Source organism: Pleurodeles waltl, chromosome 1_2 (genome assembly GCF_031143425.1).
Source record: "Pleurodeles waltl isolate 20211129_DDA chromosome 1_2, aPleWal1.hap1.20221129, whole genome shotgun sequence".
Classification (NCBI taxonomy): domain Eukaryota; kingdom Metazoa; phylum Chordata; class Amphibia; order Caudata; family Salamandridae; genus Pleurodeles; species Pleurodeles waltl.
Window position 1 is genome coordinate 105,748,254 of NC_090437.1, and position 23,904 is coordinate 105,772,157.

The following is a 23,904-nucleotide window of genomic DNA, read 5'->3' on the forward strand; positions in this document are numbered from 1 at the left end:
TATATTAAAGGGCTTTTTTCTATAACAAAGCATGAGTATTGTAAAATTGCATGCTTTGCAACTACAAAACCCAAAGTCACCATGTGCTACAGGTGCATTACGAGTCACAAATATCTTTACCATTTGGGATGTACATACTGAGACCAATGTTGATGGTTAGTAAAGAGGGCGTGAACTGGACATCCTCTCTTTCTCGCGATTTATGAGATGTACCACTGATTGGTTAACAACACACAAAACGAGGTGGCATCCCTTTATAAAGTGGCAGTGGTCAATGATGGTCAATGATGGTCCATGATGGACAGCCTCCATTTTTTTGACTATGAGCTGTTCTGGGGACTGTTGTATGCAACATCTTCCATGTCAGTTGCATCATGGCAATACGTCTTTTAAATTGCAGCCTTTTGGGGACTATAGTATGCTACATGTTCCATGTCAGTTGTATTAAGGCAATAATTTTCTTAAGTTGCAGCCTATCTCCCCGTAGAAGATATGGCTTTTAAAGAACTTACATCCCATACAACAGACTCCATAGTAAACACGCTCCATAGCCACTCAATACAAAATAGTGCCCCCAGATATTTACCCCAGTCACCAGGTGACATCGTACCTCTGGGTACACCAGTGGACCAGCAAGACATCCCCAAACAGAAAGCAGAGATTGCCCTACTATTCTGGAACATCGCAGGTTTAAATAACAAAATAGACAATGAGGCTTGGGTGAACTTTATAGAAAAACATTCATGTATATGTCTCCAAGAGACTTGGATGACGAGCCCCCTTCACATTAATGGTTATAAAACATTTCACTCCTCAGCTGCCCCGTCTAGGCATGGCAGACCAAAAGGGGGCCTATGCACATATATCTCTAACAAGGTACGACTACTAAATTTAGAAATGAAATTTACGAGTCTATATTACCAAATGATAGAGGGCAACTTGGACAATAAGACTCACCTAGTCCTCATTAATTTCTATAATAATGCACCCTCAGGAGAGTTTGCTAATACCTTACTGGAGATGGGTAATGACCTTAAAAAAATTGCTAATACTAATAACAGTCGTGAGATTCTCATGATCTGGGGAGGTGACTTTAACGTCCACCCCTGCAAAGAAACCTCAGATAAGGTATGTGGCTGGGACCCTGAGGGCATTGGTACAACTCTCCACTTTGCTCATAACACCCAAGGAGACGCACTTAATTTACTGACACAAACTCATAATTTATCCTTTGCAAATGAATTACACACTGCTGAACCAAAGTTCTATCCAACTTACAATGGAAGGGGAGCAAATACTGTGATCGATTACATTTTAATGTCAACCCACTTCTCACACTACCTTAAGAAATATACCTTGCATGACATCGCAATCAGTGACCACTACCCCCAGAGCCTCAATCTTCTAATAACCTCCGTAACAGCTGACAGAGACGACAAGATCAGCCTGTTAGACGATACTGAGTTAATGTCGTGTAACGGATACTCCCTTAAATGGTCACAGATCGACCCTGACTTCTTCCTCAAGCAGCTATTAAGTAACTCGAAGCATGCTTTTGCAGATTGTCTAAGTGAGAACACAGATCCAGGACGATGTGTGAACGCTTTTATATCGATCCTGCAATCTATAAAGAAAGCCCTTACTACTAGAAGGGGTAACCTGGGAAAAAAAAGGGCTACTGGATGGTTTGATTATAACTGCTCACAAGCACAGGAAACTGAAAAAGGTGCTAAAAGCCCCAATAAGATCGCTAACAGAGATACGAAAGTGCAGACAAGAATATAAAGCAGCAATGAAGGGAAGGAAATTGTCTTTGAAAAGAACCCTGTGGGAAACTCTACATACAGCTAGCCGTACAAAAGATAATATTCTTTTCTGGAAAACAATCAACTCACCTATGCTCGGGGACAGAGATTCCCGCAGAATGGAAATAGCGATCTCCGAAGAAGTCTGGATCGCACACTTTTCCAAAACATATGCCCGAGTCAGCAAGGAGAACCCTACATTACACGAACACGAGCAAGCCCCACAGCAATGCACTCGCCTGTTAATAACCCCTCAATTCAGCCTTAAGGAGATAGAGGAAGCCATATCTCTAAGTAAACCAGGAAAAGCCCCGGGCCCCGATGGCGTCCCGATAGATGTATATAAGGCCAATATCCACCTATGGGGCCCCCTATTAACGCAGTCATTGAGGGCCATCTGCACACAAGGTCCCCCACCATCTTGGCGAGATTCCAATATAATTCCTATATATAAAAAAGGTGACCATCTTAACCCAGCCTGCTACAGACCTATCTCCCTGCTGGACTCAACAGCCAAACTAGCAGGGAGAATAATCCTGAACAGATTGCAAATTTGGGCAGAAGACAAGAGAGTCTTGTCTCCTGTCCAATACGGATTCAGGAAAGGCATTGGGACAGTGGAACAAAGCCTGAACCTAAGTATCATTATAGGAAAGTATACTAAGATCAGAGAAGGCAACTTGCACCTGGCATTCATTGACTTATCCTCAGCATTTGACTGCGTACTACATGACAAGTTATGGGACATCTTAACCAGCATGGGGGTAGATCCAGCAATAATCCAGTTTATACGAGACATGTATTCAGGGTGCAGAGCAAGAGTGAGGTACGGCCTAAAGGGGGAGAGCACCCGCCCTTTTGGCATATTTAGAGGCGTGCGCCAGGGCTGCGTCCTCGCCCCGTTCCTGTTCTCGTTGTATATAAACAACTTAGAAAATGTGCTGGTTAGTAATTGTAAAGATCTACCCCAAATAGGCAACCGTCCTGTCCCGGTCTTACTTTATGCAGATGACGCAGTTTTAATGGCCAGGACCCCGTTAGCCTTACAAAAACTACTAAATACTTGTATTACATTTATGTCACAATTGGGTCTTACTGTCAATTATTCAAAAACATTCATCATGAATTGTGGTGGGAAACGCGGCAAACCCTACAATATTACAACCGCGGAAGGGAGAGTAGAAACCGCAAGCACCTTTTCCTACCTGGGCATAATGTTCGACAATCAGGGCTCCTGGGTTAACTGTAGGAAGATAAAAAAATCCCAGCATATTAAAACAACGATGGCCTTAAGGTTTTTCTCTAAAAGAATAGGGGGGATTACCCCGCCAAACATGATAAAAATTTACAAAGCTAAGTGCATCCCAGCAGTCACGTATGGGTCCGGTATCTGGGGATACACAGACTGTAATCTGCTACAGACGGCTGAAAACGACTTTTTAAGATATATATTGATGGTACCAAAAGGCACATCATCATACATAATTCATTCAGAACTAGGATCCCCCTTTATCACCGACCTGATAAAGATCCAACCCTTACTGCTATGGCACAAAATTTGGACCTCGGAACACACTGAACTAAATAAGGCCATTTTGACCGACTGCATGGAGTCTACATACGCAACAAGGGTGCCATGGCTAAAATTCATCATGACTTTCTTTGAAAACATGGGCAACAAAGCTTATTACACAAATCCAGCTCTCCTGGAAACAATCTCTAGGAAAGACCTGAGTGCTATGGCACTAAAATATCTAGAAGATCTACGATGGGAGGTTGAATCAAAAAAGTCCACCGTCAGTCACAATCAAATAATCTTGTCAACGGAGGCTATTCAGCCTTATCTGATGAACGTGATAAATCCTCGCCATCGTTTTGTGCTCACTAGAATGAGGCTGGATATATTCCATCGTTTGGTGACCTTCCCAACCATGAATGATTGGAGCACCACCCTGAAGGCCTGCCCATGCGACGCAAAGGCACAACAAACCACATTCCATGTGGTTTTATTTTGCAAATTCTACGCTAAGCAAAGAAAGCGTCTAGTAGCCCCTCTCCTAAGGCTAATCAATCTCCCTCAGTGCCGCACCGCGTACACTTGCCTTCAGGTATTATCATCTATCGAGATGTGCAGAACCTTGGCCAATTTTTTATGCTCTGTATTAAGCACAAGAAAGTGCATGGGGGCTACCAACATAACTTGAACTATTTTAGATTATTTATTATTTTTTAATCTCTAAGATTTTAGCTTATCTTATTGTATTTTATTTATTGTTTATCAAAATGTAAATTATTGTTACTTTTATGACTTGTTGAAAGTCGAATAAAGTCCTTGTACTACTACTACTATGGCTTTTATTTCTCGTCATTTTTTAAAATTGAAGTGCAATGAAAAAGGTCTGCTGTTCCTCGCACCCCTCTATCCATGCCTTCACAGCATTTTCAGAAGGATTCACAATGGTAATCCTATCTCAGTCTCTTTTAATTCTATTTTTGTGGTTTTATAAAGCGCAACCTGGCAAAGACATCTGAGTGCTTTACATGAGAACAAGAAAAAGGATATGAATAACAACCAAAATAAAAATAACAAACAACAAAGAAACCCTATAGACTGAGGAGTTTGATTTGGGGGAGAAAGGTAAGACAAATTGCATCACAATAGATTAGATAAGTCAAAGGGGATGTAAAGAAGTGGTCATCGCTTCATCCAAAGTGTTTCTCAAAAAAGAGGATTTCGATATTCTGTTTAAATGTAGTCAGACTCAAGGTTGTGCGAAGAAGTGGATCCACATCCTTGTTGCACTGCCAGAGAATGAGTGTTTCACAAAATCGCCTAGCCGAATTGTTGTTCCAACGGGAGTGCTTCAGCATTTCTACATCGAGTGCCAAGGATTTTCAGTTTTCCAACCAAGTAGGAGGGTGAGACTTTGTGAAGAGCTTTGTGGGTGATGCATGTAATTTTAAATTGTGCTCTTTCTTCAATGTGAAGATATTGTAGGATGCAAAGACCAGGAGAAATGTGATCAAATATGTTGTGACCTATTACAAAGCAAGCAGCTGCATGAAGCAACGTTCTCAGCAGTGCCAGAAGTGATTTTGAGATATAGGATAGGAGAGAGTTCTTATATTCTAGTGTGGAGATTACCTGTGGTTGGACTGCAGTTTTCAAGTTCATCTGTGGGATTGATTACATGATGTTCCAAAGTAGTCTAATTTGGCTCTTGGCCATGGAAAAGATTTGCTTCTGAGGGTTAATGCGATTCGATAAAATCACAATAATTTATGATTCTCCATGATGGTTGATTGACAGTTAATTGTAGAGAAGGAATCAAGCCACACTTTGACAGGTAAATTAGATTTTCTGGTGAGATTAGAAGTAATTTGTTTTTTTAATTGATTTTTAGGAGATGGTCGGCCATATACTTTTTAATCCGTTTGAGCATGTTGAATAGTAAAAGGATGTAATTCTGGTAAGAAATCTTGAGGTAGATCTGGGCGTTATCTGCATATTGCTGACAGACGATTCCAGATTTACTCAGAATATCTACTAGTGGTTCGAGAGATAGATTTAACAAGATTGGAGATATGATTGATCCCTGTGGAAACCTTTACAGTAGGCCAGACTTGCTAAAAGCAGAGCTTCAATTGTTAATTTGTGCATTTGTGAACAATTAGACAAACAGGAAACAAACCAGTTTAGGACTGCACAACCAATGGCAATGCTTTCCTTCAGGATGTTAATCAGAGTATGGTGGTTGACTGTATCAAACACAGCCGAGCCTTTTTAGTGCTGTGACCTTGTCTGAAATGAGATTAGAAGACCTTGAGAAAGTTTTTTTGCTTCGATGTGAAGGCATAGCTGTGAGGGTACACAGCTTTCTAATACCTTCCATCAGAGGGAAGGATTGGTATCTAGCGGAAGTTGTTTTGGTTATTTTTTAAATATCTCTTTATTTAGTTTTGCATAAAAACGAACACAATACATCCCCCCAACAGTTGAGGACATGCAGACAAAATACAAATTCACTTCTACATTTATCAGCCCAGGGACAAGTGTTTCTCTCAGGAAAGTGAGCACGGTGTACGAGGGCTACTCTCCTTTCAGTCTATGTTTGATGTTCAGTCTGCCCTTAGCTTGGGCACACACGTTTTTCTTCCCCTAGTAGGTCTTGTCTCTCCCCTCCCTCCAAGGGCCTCAGATTTTTTTCCCATTTACGTAGGAAGCCTCTCGCTTGATAAAGTAGTTTTCTGCCCCAATGCACCAGTTCAAACCCTTCTCCCATTCTTGCATCGTGGGTGGAGAGGGCGCCCCCTAATGTATCAGAATATTTCTTCGGGCCACCATCAATGCCAAGTTGCAGAACAGTAGAGCATAGCTGTCCAGGGTTTGCTTGCCCCAGTTACCCAGTGTGCCCAACTGGAGCGCAAGCCTCACCTTGTTGCCCATGGTCTTTGAGAGCCACTCGTTTCCAGTAGGTCCCTAACTTCAGGCATTCCCAGATTCTGTGAATTAAAGTTCCTCTCATGTGGTAGCCCCTTAGGCATCGATCATTAGATGCTTTGCCCATGGTAAACAGAAAGGTCTGGGTGTAGTATGCCCTATGCAGGATCTTCAGTTGGATCAAGCAGAAACCTGCCTGGATCACAATGTCTCTAGGGCATCCACATGCCTGACTCCAGTCATCATCCTCCATTCTGCCCAGATCCCTCTCCCATCTGTCCCTCAGGGTTTCTAGTTACGGAGGACTATAACTTAAAAGTGTGGAATAAACTTGGAACACTGCATCAGGGGGGAACCCAGTACCCTGCACTCTAGTGGGGGCTCCTCCTCTATCTGGACCTGCAGTGCTTTGCACCTATTGAGCAGGAACCACAGCTGTTATTACCGCAAAAATTGGCTCCCTGGCAATTCATATTCAGTTTGTAGGTCATTAAAATAAAATATTACACCTTCCCTCCAGATGTCTTCCAGTTGGGAGATCCTCAGCAGATTCCATTTGGTCCTCTGTGCCCTCTGGGGCCATAGGGGTACTGTCTGCAGTCGCGAGGCCCAGTAGTGGAGTCAGTTGTGTGAGAGGGCAATGCCTCCCTCCTTTTGATGTCTAGTCAGTATTGAAAGGTAAATTCTGTGAAAGCCCCCGTCCTCTAGCAATATTTTTGTCACACTATCCACTCTGCGAAAGAAGGTAGGTGGGACTGGGTATAGAGTATAGAGAATATTCTGTTAAATGTACAGGAATATGGCAGGTAGATCTTCCTATATGGGGCTGCTCGACCCAAGAGGGAAAACAGAAGCTTCCTCTATCTTTCCACGCTACTGCGGTAGGCCTCTAAACGCTCCCCAGGTTTTCCTGTAAGTAAACTACCAGGAAACCATTGGGACCATTATTCAGCTGTGAAATGGCAGCTGTCACCTCGCCCTCTGTAATCTTATCCTCCAGTGCCCCAATCCTGTCTGGATTCAGGTGAGGGGCTGGGAGGTCCCCCACAAAGGCCTATAGATCTGCAGTTGCCCGGCTCTGATATAGCCATGCTAAATATTGTGCAAATTCCTGGACAAGCATCCAGGGTGTCTCCCTCAGTTTGAGGTCTGCCATTTAGATCCCTCTGACCCAGCGCTACCCCTCCTCTTTTTTGGCCAACCAGGCAAGGAGTTTGCTGGCATTGTTGCCAACCTCGTAGACCCAACCCTGAGTAGCTCGAAATTGAGCTCCCACCTCCTACTTCACCAGGGTGGCATATTTCCTCCTGACTTCCTCCATCTTTTGCTTCCATCTCTAGTGGGGGCCACCACATATTCAGCTTCAAGCTGTAGTAATTTCTCCTTGAGCATCCTAAATTCCGCCTTCCTGTCTCTTTTAAGGCCCACTCTCTGTGCAATCATTTGACCCCCTCAGGACTGCCTTGTATGCCTCCCATAGGTCAGTTGTCGACTGGACTAAGCCCTCGCTCTCTGCAAAATAATTGACTGTTGCAGTAGTCACCATCGCTTTGGTGTCCCTATTCTTAAGTTTCCAAGCTTCGAATCTCCCTGGTACTGTCCGGTTCAGTACGCCCTTGTAGACCACAGTAAGCAGTGGTGAATGGTCCGAGATGCCACAGGGAAGGAAGGCATTATCCGAGTATCTGCCTAGCTGGTGCATGGGCACAAGAAAATAGTCTTGTCGTGACATAGCCCCCTGCAAAATTGCGGCATATGAGTACTAACCTGTATCGGGGTTTGTTAGCCGCCACAGGTCAGCTAGGCCCATGGATTCCAGAGATGTGACTAGCCTTGTGTCAGGACATGCTCTGTGCGGTCCCCTGACCTTGTCACTCTGTCCCATGTCCCCTTGGAGGGTCAAGTCAAGGTCTCCACCCACAATCGTCAGTGCATCCAGGGAGTGTGTTATTCAGGCCCCAAGTGTTTCAGATGAAGGGATTGTAAACTAGGGGGAAAGTACCATGATCCTATAACCACGTCCTCCCTGTAGCATTGGCCATACATCACATCTGTTTTTGTCCACCCAAGTACAGTGTACCTCAAGTGGCAGGAAATGGCAAATCAGGATTCCCACCCCCCCGGATCCCTTCGTAAATCCTGCATGTGCCAGTAGTTTATAACTGCCTCTACCCAGAAACCCATAGTTATTACCTAGCAGGTGTGTTTCCTGCAACAGATAGATGTCCAGGTCGTGTCTAACCAAATATTTTTTCACCAGCCCACATTTCAGCTTGTCTCCCAAACCATTAACATTCCAGGAAAAAATCTTTAGGGTCAAATCTCAGTCCTGGACATCATACTCCTCATCCCCCATCAGCCCGCATATTTCCCACCTCACCCCCCTACGCACCCTAGTTGTCAGGCCCTTGTCCTCGACTAATAAAGTCCATACCCCAAGCTCCCGCTCCCAATCACCTCATGCTGCAGTCTCAGAACTACCCACCATCCCAATGCACAAAATGCTCATTGCCCTATCATAATGAACCTTGTGTAAATCATGCAAGAAACTGCGTTTTAAATCAGAATTTCAAATTTCAGTTTAATATGAGGGCATGGCCCACCTGGTGAACTCATCAGTGACCACATAAGGCCTAAAGGATTTGGACTGTTATCCTCTACCAGACAGCCCAGGTAGAGCCACTTGGCTCCATTGAGTTCACACCAGCACCTGAGTAGGTCGGCAGTCACTGGGGTAACCCCCAGCCACTTCTCATGCTCTTTACCAGGCAGGGAATCAGTAGATGAGTCCTTGCGATCTTCGGAAGTGTTTGCCAATTCAGCACATCTGGTGCTCGCTAGTATGGTACACGTGTGTTGCAGCTCTGTCACTACTTTTGCTAACTCCGTCTCCACTTGGAGTTTCATTGGCGGGCCTTCTGGCACTGTGTGGGGGCTTTCGACTGTGAAGAATTGGGAGGCCTTGCCTCCCATGACTTTATTCAGGAGTCAGTCTTTGATGTATAGTTCCATGCTGTGCCCTTTGCTGCTTTCGGGGAGGCCCACCACTCTTACATTGTTGCTGCGTGAGCGGTCCTCCTCATCCTCTAATCTGTCTCAGAGCAGCTCCACTTCTTGTCTCAAATGTAACAATAGTTTATCATGTTCCTTAAGCATGGGCTGCATCTGCAGCATCTCCTTCTCAGTTTCTCCCACTCTATCAGTCACTTTGCGGTGCATTGCTCTCAGTAGGCCGAGGTCTTTGGCCACTGCATCAGTCTTCCCATCCAATACCGACTTAGTGTCTCCTATAGCTCCCAGTATTGCTACTGTGTGGGCTTCCCTTCCTTCACCAGGCCCGGGGCAGTTAGAGATCAAGGCAATCTCCTGGTCACCCTACCTGACAGGTTGTGGGCCCAACCATATTTGCTTATTGCGCACCATCTTGCACATGGAGTCACTATGTGTCGTGCTCAGGAGAAGGTTGTACCATGATGGCTGCAATGAGCAATGGGGCTGTCTTGTGCTGGGATCTGCTTGTAGCCCCATGGGATGCGGTCATCCACCGCCCCAGCCTCTCCCCCCACCACCCAGGACAACTTCTCAGCCCGAAGGTGGGGGGGGACATGGCCGGGCTACAGCGCCAACAGAACCCTCCCAAGGGGCCAGCTGCATCGCTCAGCAGCATGAGCACCCTCGGCTTATCACAAATCTTGGTGCTGCTGGCAAAATCAACATCTGCAGAGGAATGGCCTCCTCCGTGTAGGGCTTGCACATTTGTCCAAGGCCACAGCCTCATTCATACCTGTTCTCCTGTGGGGCCAAAAAACTCACCAGCCCCTGGGCCAGACTGATACAGGGGACACACCTCACCCAGTTTAGCCTCCTGGTGCAGGGACCACTAGCTCCTGTCCCCGTCTCTGGGTATGGGGCCTAAGAGATTTGCAGGTTCTTTAGTGGTCTGGCAGCAGGTTACCTGGGGGGCATGTAAGGGCTCAGTTCCAGGCACAGGGCCCCTAGTCTCTCGGGTAGGGGCCCCTTCTGATCTTGGCAGCCTTTAAACCTTACCAAGCTGGACGTCCCTCGCAGCACAGAAAAAACACTCCCTCTGAATGCCGGGCCCTAAGCCTGCATTCACCGGACTGACTTCACTGTCAGTGCCATGGGTCCTCCGCACTCCTCATGGCCACTTCAACAATCAGTTCACCAGGTCCAGCCCCCAGCAGGGCAGAGTCCCATATTCTGGCCTCTTTGACCTGTCCACTATTCAATTACTGTGCCACCATTATCTGGGCACTCCTTGCCTGTCATTATTTGCATCCTGTGGCCATTTTAAATAGGGTGAGCGTGGCAGGTGGACCTGCCAACCGGACTGCAAAACTGAGTGGAGTGGGTCCTCTCCCAGTGTGATCCATTTCCTAGGTTCCCTGCCTCATCTCTCCATTTTCGCTGTGAGGCCAGTGAGTCCTCAGTGCCATTTCATAGGCTCTAGCCACCAGCCGTGGCCTCCCCTCCTTGGGAACTGCTCACGGTACTTGGCCACACCAAATGCAGGATTCTCAGGGTAGATCTCTTAGGTATGATTTCAAGTATCTTTGCCTTGGAGATTGCATTAAAGTGCGACTCAGCCCATTGACCATTGTGGTTCAGTAAGAAGTCATCAGGAATAATAGATCTTGGCAGATGTGAAAGTTTAATAGAGTCTACTTTTTCTGCAAAGACGTTGACAAAATCTAGGTGGTGGTGTGTAGACTGTGCTATTCGAGGACTGGCTCTTGGATTGTTCAATGACAGTGAAGAGAGGTTTTGGGTGTTTTATTTTGAGAGGTCAAGCAGAGATTTGATATGGATAGATTTGGCCCTGAAGATGGTTGATTTGTAGTTTCTACTGGCAGCCCTGTACTGACTAGATTGGAGCTGTCCTGTAGTACCTCAACAGTCAGGTGTAATCATTCAACAAGTTGCCATGCTCTGAAGCTTTCAACATTTTATCCAAACTATTAGGATCAAGGTATGTCATCTGATTGTACGAATTACAGGCTTTGCAAAAACAAAAATGTTTTGCACATTTGGCTCTAAGGGCCATATGTACGAACACTTTTTCCTATAGACACAGAATGGGTAAAAACCTTTGCTACATCTGGCCCTTAGTTCACTCTTTACTAATAGTCTACCCATCAAAACCTGTACTAATACATTATCAGCTGAGTAGTTTTAAACCCTTGGAATATCTTAAGGCCACAATATGAGTGCCCCAATACTGGGTGCAGTATTTCTACTACCCCACACAGGGGGGTACCTCTCATTCCCGTGGTGGGGGTATTGGGTATTATGCGATGTACCCTGAGGGTACTTTCAGAAATTAACATTTCCCTGGGGAACAATAGTACTAAATCCAGTTCCCCCAGTAATTTCCCATTTCTCCCTAGACATACTCCTGGAGATTTCAGATACTTTCAGCACCCATTTTTGAATGAAATGCACAGGATTCATGGTGCCCTCACAGATCTCGTAATATAGACTAACACCCATTACCAGCCCACATCTGAATTAAAGGGACACTTAAAATTAGGGTAATTCTGTCTGTGAAAATCTGCTGATGCATACCAAGGCCACTGGTATGGAATGTCTAAACATTACCTAGAACAAAATACAAATATATTAAGGGAGGCTTGCCAGTATCCAATAAACATTTTAGTATCCAGCCCCCTAAAGATTTATATGCTGCCATGACATTTTATTTTTAATACTTTCTACTGACTGAATATGTGTGATATATCACAGCCAACAAATACACATCTGAAGGGGACATGTTTGTTGAAGAAAGACTTATGCAGACTGTTCTACTCATTGTAGGATTGCAACTCTGCTGGTTAAATCTTCCGAACTAGAAGTATGAATTAAACTGCACATATAAGGGACACATACAAGGATGGTATATGTTATATAGTTTAGAAAGAAAAAGTATGCATTACCTGTATGTAGGATGCATTATATGTGTTTTAAAACATAGGTAGCTTCATCACTAGAATCGTAGCCACTCCTCCACTTTCTTTCAGGGCGTTTACACACCTTTTTTCTTCATGCAAGTCTGGTGTAAATCAGGCAGCTAAGGAGGATTTAAGTTTTGAAGTACCCAATTTTATAGGTGTACTTCGTCCAGTGCTGACTGAGGGATCTGTTGAAACTTTCAACATCAGCATATAAATCAGGCCCCACCTTCAAAACTGTTGTTATAAGCAAATTAGACATATTGGTTCCGCGATCTTATGTGAAGGGCATGTTTCTGTGGCTAATTCAACATCAGATTTGACCAAAGCTGATGTATTCCAACAACAAAGGAACTTAGGATCTGATTTAGATTTTGACAGAGGGGGTCACTCCATCACTAAAGTGACAGATATCCTGTCTGCCATATTGCAATTCCATTAAATCCTATAGAACTTGTAATACAGCAGATGGGAAATCCGTCACGTTTGTGATGGAGTAACCCCTCCACCAAGCTCTAAATCGGACCCTGAGCAATGATCAGAGCAGATCACTAGGTATGGAGTGGTACCTACCAGGTTGGACAGAGTTGAAAAAATTTAATCAAAAGAGTGTGGATTGGTATGGGTCAGGCCACTGCTTCTTAGGGGAAGATTTAGGTCCTCCATCACTTCCCTCAGCTGTAGAGTCCATTTGTTGTTTAACTCATCCATATGAACATTAAAGTCCCCTAGCACATTATGTATAAAAGAGCAATCACTTTAGCCAGTAATTTGCTAATCTTTGCAAAGCAACCTGGAGGTCGGTATATTAAGGCTCCTGGGAAAGATAAGTCATTAGCAATTTTCAGAGAGAAAGACAGCCCTTCTGCAATTCCTGTCTTCCAGATTTTTGGCCAAGCAATTGAAATAGGAATGATGGATCACTGCCACTCTGCCTCCCCCCCCACTTGATTCTCATGATTGAGAGATACTATAGTGTAGCCATCTGTTAAGTGTTAAGGCAAGTGCGATATACAGACCTGAGGTATTTATTGTTCAGCCATGTCTCAGTAATAAATAAGACATCTCAATAGTTTTTTCTAGCAACTCCCACACATCCAATTTGTGGTTGACTAGGGACATGGCATTGACTAGACATGCTCTTAGACGGTTATTAGTGGGTTCCTCCTCCTTTAAACAGTGCCATCCTTACCCTGTAACTTGCAGACATAGGGGTGTGTGGAGCTTGCGGAGTCCCACTACATGGAATTCTGTGAAGTAGTTACAAAACTCTGCAAGCTCTGTGGCATTCTGCCAGTGGGTGGAGTTGTTTGGCACGCTCATTCGTGCTACGTTTTTCACATTCAGGAGAGTGATTGATATTCTCGCGTTGCAAACATCACGCACACGACACTAAACGGTACGCCTGGGTGCAGCCATTATTTTCTCTGTCTCTGTGCATGTTGCTGGGCCTAACTTTTTAATCCACCCTTAATCTTTACCATCCCACCCTTTCTTAAATTATCCACGCCTCATTTTCCTTTTTTTCACCAGTGTGTGCGCCTTTGTTTTTGTGTATTTTACATTTCTGTCATTTTTTAATGTGTTTTAGTGACTTTTGAATACTTTTTTTTTTGTGCTTTTCCCTTTAGACTTTTCATATTTTTTTTCATCCTTCCTTCTATTTCTTCCCTTTTCTTTTTCTCACCCAGCGCCATGGAAGAGGGCGGCAGAGGGAGTAGTGGTGCTGATGCGTCAGCTAGTCGCTTACTTTGCAGGCATCGGTACCACCACAGATTGTAGCCCCACCTTATTTTCACCAAGGCAGAAGTGGCAGCCCTTGTCTTTTTTGAGCAGCACCACCTCCCCTCCACGCTGGCAGCAGTTGGCAGGCCTGGGAGTAGTTACGCCCTTCGGGAGCATCGACTGCAGTGGGGGAGCGTGTGGCAGTTAGTACGTCGGCACACTGGGGTCCAGCACACCCAGCAACAGTTGATGCACCGTTGGGTGGATATAATTGACCATGAAGAGAACCTGCTCGACCTGATGGGTGTCGGGACTCGGTGAGTAAGAGTTATTTATTTGTGTGTGTGTTCCACAATGCTATTTTTTTTCTAATAGCAGTGCTGACTCTCAGAGGTAAGTTAAGGTTACGCTTATTTATCATATGCTCTCGTTTGAGCTAGCAAAGTGAGTCAACGCTTCCTAATTGTACTCGTGAGTGCACGTTTGGGCTGAATATTTAAGAAGCCATGCAGACAGAGACTCCTCCTGTCACCAAGAATAAGATAGCTGTAGTAGTAATAAGTAATATCAGTGAGTTACAATTCCCTTCTCTATGCCTTTCTTTGTGTAGCATACGCAGTCCCTCCCAATCTCAATCTCCAAGTGATGTGTAATATGATATCATCATAGTATGTATGCATCTATACATTGAAAATGCCTTGTAAATGTGGAGTCAATGCACTGCAAGTTGCTACGTTGACTCACCCTGCAACAGGGAGACGTGCCATGGATGTTATAGTGGGTTTTCCCACATAACACTCATGGCATTTGACACATTCCCAGATTTACAAGGTTTTGTAAACCCGGGAATGCGTCAAAGGCCTATGCCTCCCCAGAGGAGGCATAATGGAGACACACTGAGGAGAAATACCTTTAGTTTGCCTAGTTGTTTTCCCTTTTCTATGTGTGCTACAATTTGCAGCACACATTGAAAAAGGAAAACCCCTCCACTGATTTTTTGTTTTTGCAGAAAGGTGTCCCTTTCTGCACAAAAACGATCATCCCCTTAATGCAGGCACTCTTGCAGCATGGTGCAGGAGTGCCTGCACTGGCTCAGGGCAGCCCATTGTGCACCAGCACAGGGTTAAAGGACTGAAATGTGCCACATCGGTTGTAGATACAGCACATCCCTGCCCATCTCTTTTGATGCAGGGCAGCGCTGCACGAAGGCTTGTGGCGCTGTCCTGCGTCAAAGGTTTGTAAATATGGCCCATAGTTTAGGAAATTTGGAAAAGGGCTTAGGTGCAGGAATTAGGAAAGTTAAGGTAGCAGGTAAGAGGTCAACTCAAGTTGAGTCCTTCATACTAGGCAATCCGATTTATAAAAATACAATGTTATTGTGTTTGCCTCTGCTTGTCATATTTTTTTAAAGAATAAGTGTACCACTAATCTTTTTTTTCCCCACTGTATTCCTCACGTCAGCACTCAAGGGGAAGAGGAGCAAATGGATCAAATTGGGAGTCCACTCCTGTCGACAAGCTATTATCCAGTGTCTGGACCCTGGTAATCCCATGCTTAATGTGTTACTGACCAAATTATTAAAAATTGCACGATCTAAATTTAATGGCACTGCGAGCAACGAACACGTCTAGTTGGAATCTTTCCACGCTCTTGTCATTTTGCTCACTATTGGTTAGGATGAGGAGCTCTAACAGTATAAGCTGATGCTTAGCGCAATTACTAGTTCATGCACAATGCACCTTAAGGCTGTGCCTATGTATATTGCCTTGTGTTTTATGTGGGGTTTTGGGTTGGGTGATTTGTATTTTATTTATTATTGGGAGAAATGTCTTTTAACGTGTCGTATGCACAACTTATGATGTGCTTTTAGTTTGAATTCAGTCCTTGAGGGTATTTCTTTTGATTGTTATTGATTTTTTTTTTCTCCTTGTTCATTTGTATTGGATTTTATTATCTGTACAATAAATTATTATTTACTTACTCTTTAAAAAACTGCTGCTCCCAGTCAGTCTTTCTGTTATATTATTATTATTTCCCTAATTTTCACATCTTCTCCTTTTGAATATTTTTTCTTTTAGTTTTACTGTACCTGTCTACCTTTTGTTGTACTCATTTTTATGGGCGAGCGTAAAACGCTCATTCCATTCAGTAATCTCTCTTTGGGCTTCAAACCACGCCCATGTCACGTCAGTCATTTACATTGGTTCGTGGGCTTGCCTTTTAAAATCAGCTTGTTTTTATTTGGAAATGGCATGCCTCTTCTGGTGTTTAGCCCACCTACACAGCACCGGTAAACTACTAGAAACATACAAGGCTCAATGTTTTGAGCCTGGGGTCCGACTACTTTATCTGTTTATTTTCCACGCAGTGCCATCACGCTGCATTTTACATAGTGCGATCGGCCTGCGTTTCTTTTTCTTTACACCGCTAATAGCACGAACTTGAGCAAATGCGAGACCTGTTGCATTGAAAATGCTTGTTGTTTTATGTAAGCTTTTCTTAAATTCTTGTTATCCCTGCATTTATCTATTTTAAGTTTCTTCTGTACCTGACTTCCTCTTGTCTGTAATAGCTTTCTTCTGTTTTGCTACTAAGTTTAGCTTTCACTTCTCCCCTTATATATCTTGCAGACTGGTACTTAATGCTGAGAGGATAGATTTTAAGGACAGGTACTCTTCTACTGACAAGTTTGCATGCCCAAATCAGCTTTTCTATGCAGGTTTGGGAAGGTTTTCTTTGCCTTTCTCATGCCCATTGCATTTGCCAACCAAAACCCCAACATGGCTTCTCCTGGATTGACTAAAGTACTCCACCCCTTTATTGCATTTCAGTGACTTTCCTCTGTCCCTCCATTATGAAACGTTTTCAGTTGATTTGTCTACCTGGCTTTTCTAACAACCGTCAAAATTCCTAAAGTGAATGATAAAAGAAGACAGAATTGTAATGATCCATTGTCGTTGTATTTTGTGGGAACTAAAATGTGTAACGTTTTGCATAGGTAAGTAATAGGAGATGCATGAGTGGGTGAAAGGATGAATCAAAGATGTGAAAGGGGTGAAAGGATGCCTCAGCGGGTGAAGAGTGGATGGGTAAAAGCCGATGCTCGGGTGAGGAATGTGTAGATGGTAACAAAGGATATGTCGGTAAATGAATGGATAGGTAAAAACAGGGTGTTTGAAAGGGTAGATACTGGATAGGTGAGTGTTTGGATGGACAGGTGGGTAAATATGGATTGGAATATTGAAAGACCTGATGAGAGAGTCTAATGCTTAAATGGTGGGCATCAAAGGGTCAATAGAATAGATTAATGAAAAGATGAATGTATAATTGCTTGGATCAAGAAATAAGGGAGCTGATGTAGAGAGGGACGTGTCTGCTGTTCACTTAATTCGCTTAGTTTGCATGGGTATCAAAGCTTTGGTTCAAAGTGGGTATATTTTAATGTTCTATCTTCTCCCTTAACTTACTATAGTTGAAGCAAGGCAGATATGAATCCTCCCACCCATCATCATACCTCCCTCCCCATTAGTCACCAGTGTTACTATGCCAAAATTGCAGCATTGTTCAATACAGCATTACAATAGTGTTTTCTGTGCACTGTGCATCTGCTTATGTTAATGCAGCATTTACAAAGTTGTTTGACACTGCAAGCTTAAAAGGTGTCTTTCCCTTCCCTCCCAGTGCTCACTCTGTCACCTTCTAGTACTTCAGTCCTTTATTCCTTCCAAAGTTCTGTCTCAGCCACCCAAAATAAATGGAAAAATCCCATTTGCATGCACCACCGTTATATGTAATTTGTTAATATTTAATGGCTTCTATAACGGCTTCATGCCAGTTCAAATTTTACCCTTTTGATATTCATCAACTACAGTGAGGCATGTGTGGGTAAAAAATGGCCTTGTAACTCGTCGTAATCAGCCACAACGAATTCCAATAGCCCGAGGGGGCCACAATTTATTGCTACTGTGCTGCTCTACTTTAAAAAAATGTTTGCACAGAGCACAGTTTATGATTTGTCATTTCCCTTTTTCTTTCTTGCTATAGCTACACCTGGTGGACATCATCCAACTCACCAAGAGAGTGCAGCCCATCTGCGGCAGCAGAGGCTGGAGAGCATCTGCTCTGAATATCGGCAGCTGGTGGCTCTTCAGAAGGAGCAGGATGAGACTGAAGCAGCAGTCAACATGGCCGCCAGTCCTAGCTCCTCCAGCTGGCCACCAGCACCTTCAGCCTCCCAGCAGCACCACCATCGCAGCTGCCAGCTGGCATCCATTCCCATTCCACCACTGCTGCCCTCCTCGCCCTCGGACCTCATCTTCCAACACCACGTCCTGCAACACCTTGTGTGCCTGGGCCACCAGGTGGCACACCTAGATGCAACCCTGAATGATCTTTGGATCCTTGTGGAGAACACCCTCTTCTGACTCTTTTTTAATTTTTTTGTTTTGGTGGGAGGGACACTGGTGGGTGGAGAGGGTGGGGAGGGAATTGGGACGGGGGTTTTCAAGAACTTTACATATTGGACTTTTCGTTGGACTTTATGGGATTGGGGGTTCGTTTGGGGCGAGGAGTGGGCCTATTGAAGGTGGAAAGGGTGGGTTTTTGTATTTGTTCAAAATAAAGGGAATAATTTATTTTGCTTGATTTATGCCTCAAATGTTTATTTTGGTACTTTAGTTTGCACTGCTATCTTTTACCATAGCCTGTTTTTTATATCTGCTAAAAAAGTGTATGTCACTTACTTATACCCTTGTTCTATTGGCCTCTGCAACTATATTGACCACAAAAGAACTTAAATGTACACAGACAAGCAAGACAACATCTTCTTTAGCAGGAGTTAATTACTAACTAAACAAGTTAACTTCATCCCATAGTTCTTCTCTTTCCTGAATAAATGAAGTGAGGGAGTCTTCTTACTGCAGGTTTGTTTTCAAAGTTGGCATCCAAAGGGGGTAGTAGTAATAGAAGGCTTGCCCGCTAACAAGGAAGACACCTGTGCCACTCCCACCTATGCGAGCTCCAACTGCAAGATGAATCAAAGGGTAATCCATCACTATTAACTAGATTTTAGGAATTTTAGGAAGACCGAGAACAGATTACCACGATGACAGTACTTGACACACAACAAAGAAGGCCTGATATGATAATACAAGCAAGCAATATCAACTTCTTCTGAGCGATGGTGGGGAGTTAGTATTTAAAAACTAAACATAGGAAATTAAATCATGGAGTCAGGAGAAGTTGGCTCAGAGTCAAGAGTGGTTGACGCAACAGACAACACAACATGCCTTAATGATGATGATGGGGCCTGTGTGGAATATTGCTCAGGTAATAGAAGGGTATGCAGTGAGATGGAGTCACTTTCACCACATTTGCCCCCGCAGTTGTGTGATTCATTTATGGTGTGAAATTAAGTCACACCTCAATAAATCAGGTAGCCTGGGGGAAGAGGTTTAAGGGGCTCAATGAATGAATGAATGGATGGGAAAGGGGATTTGGGGAAAGGTGTGAAAGAAATAATCACTGCACAAAAGAAACCATGACAATATTCACTGTTGCACTGAGCAGCGCCTCATCATCAATCGGTTGTAGAAACAATGGAGGGATTAGAATGTCACACCTTTCAGTTAAATGCATTGCAAACTGTCTTTCTACCCGGGGGCGTGGCTACGAGAGCCAAGATGTCGGACGTGTAGTACGAGTGCTCCGATGGGGCCTTACAATTATCTGCAATAACGGAGCCCCGCCAGAGCGTTGCCGGCGCCTGAGAAGCGACGCAACACCACATGAGATAGCGGTGCCGCGTAGGGAGGATCCGCCTGACCCGATGCGATCGGGAGCTGGAAGATCCACTGCACCCTGGGCCTCCGGAACGAGCCGGGGGCTCGAGTAGGCTGGAACGCGGGCTGTCTCTGCTCAGCCGAGGGGAAGGAGTGACGCCCGCCTGCCGCTGATGTACCAAACAGAGCAGGAGGAGTGAGCCCGCTCTCAGCGTGTGGAGCGCCGACGGATCTCTCCACTGGGGCGCGGCCAATCGCAGGAGCTGTCAGCGCGTGGCCCAGCGTGGCGCAGCTCCGCAACGAAAGAGGAAGAGGGACGAGCAAGCGATCTATCCTGACATCCCTGCGCCTCTGCATGTGATGGGCCTGGGGCCTGGTGGACGAAACCGTGCAACAGAGGTGGGAGCCCCCTGAAGTTGAGAGGGGGGGCCCAACACAGAGGAAACCTGGTCAAAGAAGGCAGCAGTACAGAACCAGTGGGGGCCGGTGGCAAGGAACCTAATCCGCATGGAGCAAGAAGAACCCAGGTGAACGAAGTCCCAGCCAGAGCTCTGGAGAGGGGGAGTGCCTAGGGCCACAATTGAGGAAAAGTGCAGCAGCAGAGGGGAGGAAAGATAGGGAACTGGGAGGATTACCCGAAACCCCATGCCAAGAGAAGAAGCAGTCACACACCGGAGGGGCGCGGTGGAGCTGAGAGAGTAAAAGAGAGACGGCCCTCGGCACTAGACCCCTGTCTGCCGGGAGGCAACCCCACGAATACCATAGAGATTGGAGTGGAGATCACGGATCCGCCCACGGTGGGAGAAGCCAGCCAGCGCCTACCCCACAAGAAAAAGAGCCGGGTGAGCGGGGGCCGATGAGAGCCCGACAGAAGGCCGACGGCCCTGGGACTCATTTTTTACATCGGGTTAGCGGCACCACATACACACAAATAATCCCGACGAGGAGAGCAGCCCCCAATCGAAGCACCAGTAGGTTAATGCAGATAGCAGCGGAAGCCCACGAAAGACCGAGGAAACAAATGATACCCAAGCATTAACAGCTGGCTGAGGCAGTGAGCTGGAACCTGATCTAACGGGCTGATGACATCAAAAAGCCGCAGCGGAGGGAAAAAAATGGAGCGCCAAGCACTTGATGGCAATAAAGGTAGAGACAAGCATGAGCCAGCACAATCTACGATGCAGGAAAAATTTGACAAAATCCTAGGAGCGATAGAGGACACAAAAACCACACTACAACGCAACATCAATCAGGTCACAGTGGAAGTGGGTTTCCTCCGAGCAGACCACCAAAAGCTGGCAGACAGGGTTAAAGACACAGAAGCGACCCTGATAGATATAACCCCCGAGACAAAAGGATTTGGAAACCACTGTACTGCACTTAACGGAGGGAATAACAAGATTGGAGCAGAGAGCAGAAGATGCAGAGGGGCGAAGCCGAAGGAACAACGTGCGAGTGGTGTGGCTGCCGGAGGGAACAGAGGGAACAAATATGGTGGCATACCTGGAGAAGTGGATGGGTGAGACAGTGGCTCCAGACCGTCTGACGCCGTTGTTTGGGCTGGAGAGAGCACACCGAGTCCCCGCAAGACCACCAGCACCTGGTAGACCGCCAAGGGTGGTGATAGCACGCCTGCTGCATTACAGAGACAGGGACATCCTGCTCCAGAGGGTTAGGGAGACGGGTCCTTACAGAATAGGCAACGGAGAAGTGACCCTCTTCCCAGACTTCACCTTTGAGGTTCAAACAAGGAGAGCCTCCTTTATGGCAGTGAAGAGGGCATTGAGAGAAGAGGGAATCCAGTACTTACCTCTTCCCGGCCAGACTGAAGGTGATGATCGAGGGCAGCACCACGTTTTTTCCTAACCCAGAGGAGGCTTGGGAATGGCTGGAGGCTCGGGAGGGGACGGAAAGCGAACTGAGGGTCCAGGCCATGATCCCCCGACCCCAGTGGGGGGGGGGGAGGAGGAGGAAGCGACGCAGATCCCGCACACGAGCCGGGCCATCACAGACTTAGAAAAACTTAAGTAAAAAAGAGGCCCTAAGTGCAGTGGCCTCAATGAGCAAAGAAGCCTCACCGAAGAGAAACGTAGACAGCGGCATCCTCAGCAGAGAGCTCCTGTGTTTCAGAGAATCAACCGAAAGTGACGCCTCAGACGGCGGACGTATTGGGGTGATCATGGCGCTGTTGAACACCAAGGTGGGGCACGCCGACCAGAAGTAAGGCCCCAGTGGACTCTATACCAACCCCGACAGGCTTCTCACCTATTCAGCAGAATGGCGAGAACTAGACGTATTTGTTGGACCACGTTGCTCGTTTGCGCGTTTTTTCTTTGCACCCTATAGTTAGGGAGGGGCCCTGGGGTGGGGGAGTTGGGGTTATGTAAGTTTGGAACCAGTAGGTGCATAAAGGTAAAAGGTCACATACATGTGGGTTGTTGGAGTATACAATGCGGAAGAGAGATCACTAGGAGGGGGTGGGACCCGCATCCCTCACAAGACTTACCTAGGTGGCAGACTATAGCCTTTTAACATGGAACTTGCGGGTAATGGGGTCACCTGTAAAAAGGCATAAAGTATTGGCCCTCTTGAAACGAAGAGGCATACATGTAGCAATGCTCCAAGAAACCCACCTGACAACGAACGAGGTAGAAAAGTTGAAACGCAGATGGCGAGGGCAGGTGTTTGCCACTGGGTACTCATCTTACTCCAGGGGTGCGTTAATTTGGATCCGTGGCGGCGTGCCATTTGAGGCGAGGTCCATAGAAGTAGACCAGGAGGGCAGATTTGTAGAAGTAGAGGAAAGGCTACATGGGACCCCAATAGTGTTTGGAAATGTTTATGCCCCCAACCAAGAGCAAGCGCCTTTTTAGCAGCGTCTCTCGAGTCGCATCACCCGTCAGCAACATGGGGAATTACTAATAGGGGGAGACTTTAATAGTGTCATGGACGTAGACTTGGACCGCTACTCATCCCCACTACAGGGAGCAGCAACACACAAAACAGCCAAGAAAGTAAGAGAGTGGGTGGAAGCATGGGGAATGGTAGACATCTGGCGAGAACAACACCCAAACGATAAGGATTACTCCTTTTATTCTGCACTACACCAGTTACACACTAGAATTGACAGGGTGGTATGTACTCCCGGGATAGCAAGAGGTATGTTTTATACTGAATACCTGGGACGAACCATATCAGATCATAATCCGTTACTGGTGATGTGGAGGGTGGATGGGGATAGGCTCCCCATACCGTTGTGGAGACTTTCACCAACAGCACTGGAAGATCAGGCATTCAGAGGGATTCTCAGGTCTCACCTAGCAGACCAAATTAACATAAACAAGGGGTCAACGTCCTCCAGGTACCTGGAATGGGAAGCACTAAAAGTGGAGATGAGGGGTAATAGCATAGAACAGACGGTCGGGATTAAGCGAACACTAGAACGAGAAGTAATTAAGCTCGAGGAGGTCATACATAGATGGGAAAAGAAGGGACACAAGAAAAGGAGGAATATGAACAGGTGATGAAATCCCACTCACGTGCGGAAGAACAGCTCTGCTGCCACTGCTTCCAGAGACACTTAACCACAGTACTAGCAGAAGAGGGTAGATCGGGCAAGATGTTGGCATGGCTGGTGAAACCAGGAGGAGAGGGAACACCTATAGTAAGTGTACGTGACATGAGAGGGAACCATAGATTCTGACCCGGACCTGTTAACAAGGCCTTCAAAGAGTACCGGACAAGTTACAGAAAGGCAGACTAATGGAATTCTTAAGATCACTCCCGCTCCCAACCCTAGACAGTGGAGAAGGTGAAGTGCTCGGGGGCCCAGTGACAAAGGAGGAGGTAAATGAGGCTATCACACAGTTGGCCCCAGGGAAAACACCAGGCACCAATGGGCTGCCAATGGACTTTTATAAGAAATTCTCCAAGCTATTGGTTCCACAGCTGGTGGACCTTTATGCAGAGGCACTACACAGAGGCCTTCTCCCAGACACACTCAGGGAAGCGGTAGTGATCCCTCTGCCCAAAACGAAAACAGGCGAGGCGTCAGTCACCAACTTCAGACCACTCTCAATGCTAAACAGCGAAAATCCTCAGAAAAATTCTAGCTAATCGGTTGCTGCAACATATACCCGCCCTGGTACACGGGGATCAAAATGGGATTGTACTGAACCGCAATA